This window comes from Notamacropus eugenii, chromosome 3 (genome assembly GCF_028372415.1).
Source record: "Notamacropus eugenii isolate mMacEug1 chromosome 3, mMacEug1.pri_v2, whole genome shotgun sequence".
NCBI lineage: Eukaryota > Metazoa > Chordata > Mammalia > Diprotodontia > Macropodidae > Notamacropus > Notamacropus eugenii.
This window is the reverse complement of record NC_092874.1, coordinates 96,363,942-96,373,677: the sequence shown is the minus strand read 5'-3', so window position 1 is coordinate 96,373,677 and position 9,736 is coordinate 96,363,942. Positions and strand designations below refer to the sequence as shown.

At 40.5% G+C, this 9,736-nt stretch overlaps 1 pseudogene; it reads left to right on the top strand.

The window, feature by feature from the left end:
• Window positions 1-706: 706 nt before the first annotated feature.
• Window positions 707-8,217, top strand: LOC140531837 (GTPase IMAP family member 5-like; annotated as a pseudogene).
• Window positions 8,218-9,736: the final 1,519 nt, after the last annotated feature.

Here is a 9,736-nt window from a genome sequence, read left to right as displayed (position 1 = left end):
TTGTTTTTGGTTTGTTTATTTGTTTTAGCTCTTCCATGAGTTCTTTCTGGTATTGAGATGACTACCTATTTTTCGTTGTGATTTCACCCATAGGTGTTTTGACATTGTTGTCCTCTTCTAAGTTTATATCTCAGTCTTCCCTGTCACCATAACTTTCTATGGTCAGTTACTTTTTTCTTTGTTTTTTTTCTCAACTTCTTTTGTGTTTCCTTCTTTTAATTTTGAGCTCTGCACCCATAGTGGAAAGGACACTGTCTCAGGTTTCTTGTGCCTGTGGCTGCAGACACTGATTATTTACCTGGTGCTAATCTAATATTGTTCTGTAGCCCTGATGAACTCTCCTGTCTGGTGTTGTGCTGAAGGGATGCGGTGAGAAGTGCCTGGTACTGCTGGAGGTCATAGGGGTCCAGCAGTTTACCTGGTGTTGAGCTATAGTCTTAATGGTGGTGTCTGGCATGTGCTGAGGCCCAGTTGGGTATTTCTTCATTTCCCTGGGTATACTCTGAAGTCTGACTACTGAAGAATGACTATTTGCTCAGAGCTACACTGAAGCATGTGATGCTTCTCAAACCTTCAGTCTGCTGGTTCCCATGGCTATGCTAATGCATGTGAGGGGTCCTAGTGTTGATGTTTGCTCTTCCAGCATAATGGGGCTCAGGATCTATCACTGCTTTGCTGACATGGAACTTGCTGCTGATGTGCTAGGATGTGTCTTGTCCTGGAATGTGTTCCACCTTTACCAGTATGAGACAAATCTTTCTTGTCAGTCTTTCAAACTTCTTGAGCTAAAATATTCACACCATTTTTTTGCTGGTTATGCTGTTCCAGGATTTGTTTGTTGTGTTTGTTCTTGTGGGGGCCTATTATATGGTTGTTAGGAGGTGATATGGGAGATTCACAGCAAGTTACTGCTCATTTGGCCATCCTGTCTCTTGAAGTGGACTCTTGTGGATTCTTTCATTACTTAAAATGTCTCACACCTATACAATTGACAAGTAAGAGGTATGGGACATGCTTGAGGAGTTGGGAAACATCTCAAAGGAACTGGAAAAGACATCTTTGTACTCAAGGCAAGTTATAAAAACAATGGTCTTTGTGTGTTAGCATTCACTGCAAGCAAGTTGGGGCAGTGGATAGAATACCAGGCCTAGAGTCAGGAATATCTGAGTTCAACTCAGGTCTCAGATATTTACTAGCTGTGTGACCCTGAGCAAATCACTTAACCCTGTTTGCTTCAGTTTCCTCACCCATAAAAGAGCTGGAGAAGGAAATGGCAAACCACTCCAGTCTCTTTGTCAAGAAAAACCAAAATTGAGTCATGAAGAGTTATACACAACTGAAAGAAGTAAGCAGTAACAAATTCACTGGATTCCTTGAAACTTCATTGTAAAACATGTGACTTGGAACATTACAATATAAAAACTTGGGGCCACAGAAGAATGAATTTTCTGGCAGAAAAATACATGCATTTTAAAAAATTATAATGAGACTCTTGTCTACCACCAGCCATACCCCTTGTCCTATCCAGGGCGACTGCCTATTTTGCCTTTTCCTAAGCCAAACTCTCTACTTAGTAGCACTAATTCTTTGGAGAGTTGTGAAGGCATTAATGTTTGTGTTAGGCATCCCTCTTCTATACCCCTTGCTCACCTTCCACATTCCCAATCCTCACATGGACCCTTATGCAGAACCCTGGCTAATAAGAGTCACTCTCTTGGGTACTTTTATTATCCTCACTTGCCTTCCTTATAGCCGGATCTCCAAAGAACTCAAAATCACTCAGACATGTCCTTGGGGAATACTTTCACTTTCATTGTCTTCTGGAAATTCTCAACTCTTCAAATGATTTAAAGAAACCCAATTGTTTAAACTTCATCTACACCTAGGGGAGTTCCTGGGTTGCCTGTTTGTCTCCTTTCATTTTCCACCTTAGAGCAATCCACAGTAGTCACTTGAAAAATCCTTGTTGATTGATTAACTGTTTCCCCTACTATGAAAAGAACTGGTAAGCATGAACTGCCTTCTCAGGTTCATACCTTTTCTGGCATGGAGAGAAGATAAGTAAGGTTGGATTAAATAGTCCTCCTGACTGAGAACAAAAGTGATGTTGAATTTTATCTGCTGAGTTCCTCTGCTTAATTTTACCCTGAAAATCAAGCTCTTTATTTTTCACCCACAAGGATTACTTAGGCAAGAATAATTATCCCCAACTTAAATGTGTCAACCAGACTGGAACTGTGAGTGACCATAGTCCAAAGACAGGAGTGTCAGGACACAAAACTGCAGTTTAACTAATTTCAGAGAGAGGAAAATGAAATTTGCAAATGGAAGTCTCCCTTCCCCTAAGAAGTGGGGTTTAACATACTGAACTAAAAGCAGATCTTTTATACATCTTGGGCTGGATCAAAGACATAATCATTTTTAGGTCTTGAGTTAGTGTTCCCACGAGTGTTGTGGGAACAGTATTGTTCCAATACTTGGAGGTCGTTGTTGGTCTATGGGGTCCAGAACCAGGGTTCTATGATAGGAACAAGAATATGGTACCTGGGGGGGGCGGAGCCAAGATGGCGTAGTAGAAAGACGCACATACACATAGCTCCGAACCCACAACTCATAGAACAACTACAAAGAAGTAACTCATGGCGAATTCTGCACCCAGAGGCCACAGAACATTGGAGCGAGGGAGATTTCTGTTCCGGAGAGACCTGAAAACCTCTTGTAAAAGGTCCTTCGTGCTGCGGACTGGGCGCCGGGACTGGGAGCTGAGTACAGCCCTGCCGTGGCCGCGGCACCGAGAGGAACAGATCCGAGCGGGCTTCAGGGACGGGATCTCCAGCGGCCGCACAAGTACCTCCACCCACAGGTGACGGGGGTCGGTGAGAGAGTCCCCTTGGCGGGTCGAGGGGGGAGTGGGGTGCCCCCATGGCTCGGGCCCCCTCGGGAGACAGAAGCTGAGGGGCAGCGGCAGACCAGGGCTCCCCAAGCAGGCAGGAGCCTGGATCCATTGTTGAAGGTCTGTGCATAAACTCCCTGAGGGAACTGAGCCTGAGAGGCAGCCCTGCCCTCACCTGAGCATCTGAATTTAATCTCACACTGAATAGCAGCCCTGCCCCCGCCCAAAGCCCTGAGGCTGGAAGCAGCATTTGAATCTCAGACCCCAAACTCTGGCTGGGAGGATCAGGAGGTGAGGTGGGTGTGAGCAAAATATTCAGAGGTCAAGTCACTGGCTGGGAAAATGCCCAGAAAAGGGAAAAGAAATAAGACTATAGAAGGTTACTTTCTTGGTGAACAGGCATTTCCTCCCTTCCTTTCTGATGAGGAAGAACAATGCTTACCATCAGGCAAAGACACAGAAATCAAGGCTTCTGTGTCCCAGCCCACTCAATGGGCTCAGGCCATGGAAGAGCTCAAAAAGAATTTTGAAAATCAAGTTAGAGAGGTGGAGGAAAAACTGGGAAGAGAAATGAGAGACATGAAGTCAAAGCATGAACAGCAAATCAGCTCCCTGCTAAAGGAGACCCAAAAAAATGTTGAAGAAAATAACACCTTGAAAACTAGCCTAACTCAATTGGCAAAAGAGGTTCAAAAAGCCAATGAGGAGAAGAATGCTTTCAAAAGCAGAATTAGCCAAATGGAAAAGGAGATTCAAAAGCTCACTGAAGAAAATAGTTCTTTCAAAATTAGAATGGCACAGATGGAGGCTAAGGACTTTATGAGAAAGCAAGAAATCACAGAACAAAGCCAGAGGAATGGAAAAATGGAAGATAATGTGAAATATCTCATTGGAAAAACAACTGACCTGGAAAATAGATCCAGGAGAGACAATTTAAAAATTATGGGACTACCTGAAAGCCATGATCAAAAGAAGAGCCTAGACATCATCTTTCATGAAATTATCAATGAAAACTGCCCTGAGATTCTAGAACCAGAGGGCAAAATAAATATTCAAGGAATCCACAGAACACCGCCTGAAAGAGATCCAAAAAGAGAAACTCCTAGGAACATTGTGGCCAAATTCCAGAACTCCCAGGTGAAAGAGAAAATATTGCAAGCAGCTAGAAAGAAACAATTCAAGTATTGTGGAAATACAATCAGGATAACACAAGATCTAGCAGCTTCTACATTAAGGGATCGAAGTCAAAGGAACTAGGACTAAAACCAAGAATCACCTACCCAGCAAAACTGAGTATAATACTTCAGGGGAAAAATTGGTCTTTCAATGAAATAGAGGACTTTCAAGCATTCTTGATGAAAAGACCTGAGCTGAAAAGAAAATTTGACTTCCAAACACAAGAATGAAGAGAACCATGAAAAGGTGAACAGCAAAGAGAAGTCATAAGGGACTTACTAAAGTTGAACTGTTTACATTCCTACATGGAAAGACAATATTTGTAACTCTTGAAACATTTCAGTATCTGGGTACTGGGTGGGATTACACACACACACATGCACACACACACACACACATAGAGACAGAGTGCACAGAGTGAATTGAAGAGGATGGGATCATATCTTAAAAAAAAATGAAATCAAGCAGTGAGAGAGAAAGATATTGGGAGGAGAAAGGGAGAATTGAATGGGGCAAATTATCTCTCATAAAAGAGGCAAGCAAAAGACTCATTAGTGGAGGGATAAAGAGGGGAGGTGAGAGAAAAACATGAAGTCTACTCTCACCACATTCCACTAAAGGAAAGAATAAAATGCCTACTCATTTTGGTATGAAAACCTATCTTACAATACAGGAAAGTGGAGGAAAATGGGATAAGCAGAGTGGGGGGGGATGATAGAAGGGAGGGCATGGGGAGGAGAGTGCAATTTGAGGTCAACACTCATGGGGAGGGATAGGATCAAAAGAGAATAGAAGTAATGGGGGACAGGATAGGATGGAGGGAAATATAGTTAGTCCTATACAACACAACTATTATGGAAGTCATTTGCAAAACTACACAGATTTGGCCTATATTGAATTGCTTGCCTTCCAAATGGAAGGGGTGGAGAGGGAGGGAGCTAAAGAAGTTGGAACTCAAAGTGTTAGGATCAACTGTAATGTTCTTACCACTAGGAAATAAGAAATACAGGTAAAGGGGTATAGAACGCTATCTGGCCCTACAGGACAAAAGAGAAGACGGAGACAAGGGCAGAGAGGGATGATAGAAGAGAGAGCAGATTGGTCATAGGGGCAATTAGAATGCTTGGCATTTGGGGGGGGAGGGGATAAAAGGGGAGAAAATTTGCAACCTAAAATTTTGTGAAAATGAATGTTAAAAGCTAAATAAAAGAAAAAAAAAATGTCAAAAAAAAAAAAAAAAGAATATGGTACCTGGAACTTACAAGCAACAGGGATTGTGAGCACATCAGAAATGTGATGGATTCTCAGGTCCCTGGAAAATTGTGGCAGCTAAATCCCTTGGTGAACACTGGTATTGTTTCAAGCAATGCACTTTACCAGAGGTTGATATCATCTAGAGCATAAACGATTATTCTTATACCAATCTTAAGGTACAGCCAGCTTGCTGAGCCTTAGCCCTGGAAAACTCTCCAAAATATGTTGACAAATGCCATAGTTACTCCTGTATTAAGTGAATGAGTTAGATTCCATAATTTCAAAGGCTTTTTCTAACTCTAATGTGCTATATAATGAATGCTTCTTTTTTAATCTCATTTTTTATTCTAGAAAGGAATAGAGGAGATGAAGCAAGCAAAAGATAGAGATGTTGATGTAGGTAAGGAGACAGTGTCATTAATGTGTTACTTCCAGTATGCTCCTAAGAGGCATAGGGACAGTGGAACTGGAGTGTGTATCATCTTTTCCCTTGTAAATGATCAGCTACAATCATAGAAATAAAGTTGACCTGATATATGGGTAGAGAAGGTGACCAACCACCTGCATAGTATAACCTGACAGCCTCAGAGAAAAGCTTTCATCTGTCCACAAATTTGCCCCTGGCCTGCCAGCATACTTGAAATTTCCACTGTTAGGTATTCCTTTAGGTTAAGGCAAAGATACCAGTCAAAATTTTGTTGTTTTTGTTGCTGTTCTTGTTAGTCCTCCATTTCTCATTCTAGAAAAGGACCCATGACATCAGCAAGATGACGTCTTGATTTGCAAGTGAGTTGGATTTAAGTGAGACAGAGTTGTGGAACACCAACAGCCTCATTCTCTCTCCCAGAGTCAAGGGGTTCTAGTGGCAAGACATAGATGAGAACTATTGTTGATGGCTCTGAATACAGTGGGAGACCTTGGACTTTTTAAGCTGAGTTCTTTCCCATAAGATCTGAGGCAACACCCATTTAGTAGTTTAAGGCTAGGTAAAAAATAATTGAGGGAATAGATGGCCTACTTAACTTAGTTGGATAGCCTTTAGAAAAGAGTCAGTTCGGAAGCTGAAAACCCTCAGTTTTGAATTTTGTTATTTCTGTCAAAATGTAAATGCTCCCCAAAGGGGTGAAATACTACCCGACTTCTAAGGTAGGATTCAAATGCCACTCTTCTTTCATAAAGTCTTCTCTGATCCAAGACAGAAATAACATTCACAGCCTCTGCTCTCTCATACACTTTGTTAGTAACCTTTTGTGAGACATCTTGTTTTATTGGATGTTATAGTCATTTGTGTTCCTATGTTCCCTGCTAGACTAGAGGCACCATTGAGGACTGGATTCTTATTAAACAATATCCAACATTGGACAATATATATAGTGTTGCTCTGTAAATGTTTGTTGATTGGAATTTAATGGAATGGAATGAATGACTGAATAAATAAACAATGCCTTAGTAAATGCTAATCTCTTAGGTACCTAATTATTACTATAGAAAACAGAGAGCAAGTCCCTGAAGAGATGAGAATTAGGACAGGAAAAAAATGATGAAAAGAAGTCATGTCATAGTATAATACTTAGGAGGAAAATCTCAGGTGGGATCCTATGGCTAGAGAGGAGGTGACTAGAACATTGGTCTATTGAGGTCTCTAGATAATCCCTTTATCAACTATTTTCATTCACTCATTCATTGCCTACCATGTGCCCTGACTCGTGAGGAATGAGAAAGGGCCTAAATATAATGTTCAGTCAGGAAAAGAGTCACAAAAAGTACAATGCTGACTTATTATCATACTTCACCTACTCCAAAGGGATATAGTTAAACATCTAATTAAGTAAATTACTAGACTATCCACCACACGGACAGAAATCTGGAGACAGTCCTGGTCCCTACTTTCCAAATGCCTACAGTTCAAGATGAGCAGCTATGGGGAACAGCACCAATCAAAGATATTTGATAAAATCTAATGGGACTCGTTGAGATGTGTCAGAAATACTTCCTCTCACAGATAGCAGAGACACCCATCAAAACACTGGGGCATTGAGGATCATCCTGATGGGGAAAACAGGAGCCAGGAAAAGTGCTACAGAAAATACTATCCTTGGGCAGAGAGTTTTTGAGTCCAAGCTAGGATCCCAGGTAGTGACTCAAAAATGTCAGCTGGAGACTGGGATATGAAATGGGGGAAGAGTATTGGTGATTGATATTCCTGCCATCTGTGGACCAAAGGTCTGGACCAAAGAGATATACAAGAAAATAGGGGATTGTGGCCTTCTCTCTTCTCCAGGTTACCATGAATTAGTTTTGGTGACTCAGATTGGCCACTACACTGCAAAGGATAAAGTGGCAATGAGAAAGGTGAAGGAAATCTGCAGTAGAAGACATGAGTCATCTAGTTATGCTTTTTATCCAAAATTTAAAGTTGTCTTTAGAGGATCATGCAGCACATACTGATAACATAGACCTACAATGAAGCATCTGGTACTGTGGCAGGAGATTCTGTGTTTTCAACAACCAAGTCACCAGGGACAAGCAGAGAGTCCAAGGTGGCAGAGCTGATGTCTATGATTCAGAGGATGGAGGAAGGGAATGGAGGTGACTATTACAGCAATTCCCTTTACCTTGGTGTTAAGAGTTTCCTGAGATGTGGCAATAGAGGGTCTGAAGAAAGCTACCAAAACTACTTACAAGTGAAATTACAAATTCAAAAGCAAACATCAGACCTCATAGAGGCTGAAGCTAACTGTATTGTCTCAACATTTTTGAGTGCCCCCAAAGGGGCTTCTTCCCACCACAGAATTTGCATATGTCTTTTGTTCTTTGCCTTGGCTTTTATTGCCATTATAATTGCCATACTGATTTATCAAACAGCTTGTGTAGTTTTGTTAGGTGACTCCTAATAGTAATTATTAGAAGAGATCATTCTCAGTGTCACTATCATGGAATTTTGTCTTTTTCTTTTTTTAAATTTCTTTTTTATTAATTAATTTATATTCAGTTTTCTACAATCACTTCCATAAGTCTTAGATTTTTCTTCTCCTCCCACCAACCTCCCCCCCTGAGATGGCATGCTATCTTATATGGGTTCCACATATACATCCTTATTAATCACATTGTTGCATAGAAGAATTAAAATGAGAAAAATCCAAACAGAACAAAACATAACACAGGAGAAAATATTTTGCATCCCAATTCCACAGTCCTTTCTCTGGATGTGGATGTCATTTTGCCTCAAGAGTCCTTTGGGATTATTTTAGGTCTTTGCATTGCTGTGAAGGGCTAAATCTAACAGAAAAATTCCTTGCACACTGTGGTTATTACTGTGTATAATGATCTCCTGGTTCTGTTCTTTTCACTTGGCATCAGTTCATATAAGTCCTTCCAAGCTTCTCTGAAGTCTTTCTCTTCATCATTTCTTGTATCACAAGAGTATTCCATTATATTCATATTCCACAACTTGTTCAGCCATTCCCCAATTGATGGGCAACCTCTCAATTTCAGGTTCTTGACCACTACAAAAAGAGCTGCTATAAATAATTTTGTACATGTGAGAGACTTTCCCATTTTTATGATTTCTTTGGGATACAGTTCAAGAAGCGATATTGATGGGTCTAAGGGTATGTACATTTTTGTAGTCCTTTGGGCATAGTTCCAAATTGCTCTCCAGAATGACTGGATTATTTCACAGCTGTACCAACAATCAATTAGCGTTCCAACTCTCTCATTTCTTCTCCAACATGTATCATCTTGTTTTGTCATGTTAGGTAATCTGTTAAGATGTGGTACCTCAGAGTTGTTTTGATTTGCATCTCCTTAATCAATAGTGATTTAGAGCATTTTTTCATATAACTATAGATAGCTTTAATTTCGTCCTCTGAAAACTCCTGTTCATATTCTATGACCATTTATCAATTGGGAAATGACTTGTATTCTTCTACATATGACTCCTTTCTCTATACATTTTAGAAATAAGGCCTTTATCAATGACACTAGTTGCAAAATTTCTTTCCAAATTTTCTACTTCCCTCCTAATCTCGGTTGCATTGAATTTGTGCAAAAACCTTTCAATTTAATGTAATCAGAATTATAGGTTTTGCACTTCATAATGTTCTCTATCTCTTATTTGGTAAAAACTTCTCCATTCTCTGTAAATCTGACAAATACGCTATTCCTTGCACCCCTAATTTGTTTATAGTATGAGTCTTTATACCAAGATCATGTGTCCATTGAGACTTTATTCTTGTGTACAGTGTCAGGCATTGGTCTATGTCCAGTTCCCACCATACTGTTATCCAGTTTTCCCAGCAGATTTTATCAAACAGTGAATTCTTATCCCAGAAGCTGGAGTCCATGAGTTTATCAAACAGTAGATTGCTATATTCACTGATGACTGTGTCTTCAGTACCTAACCAATTCCAC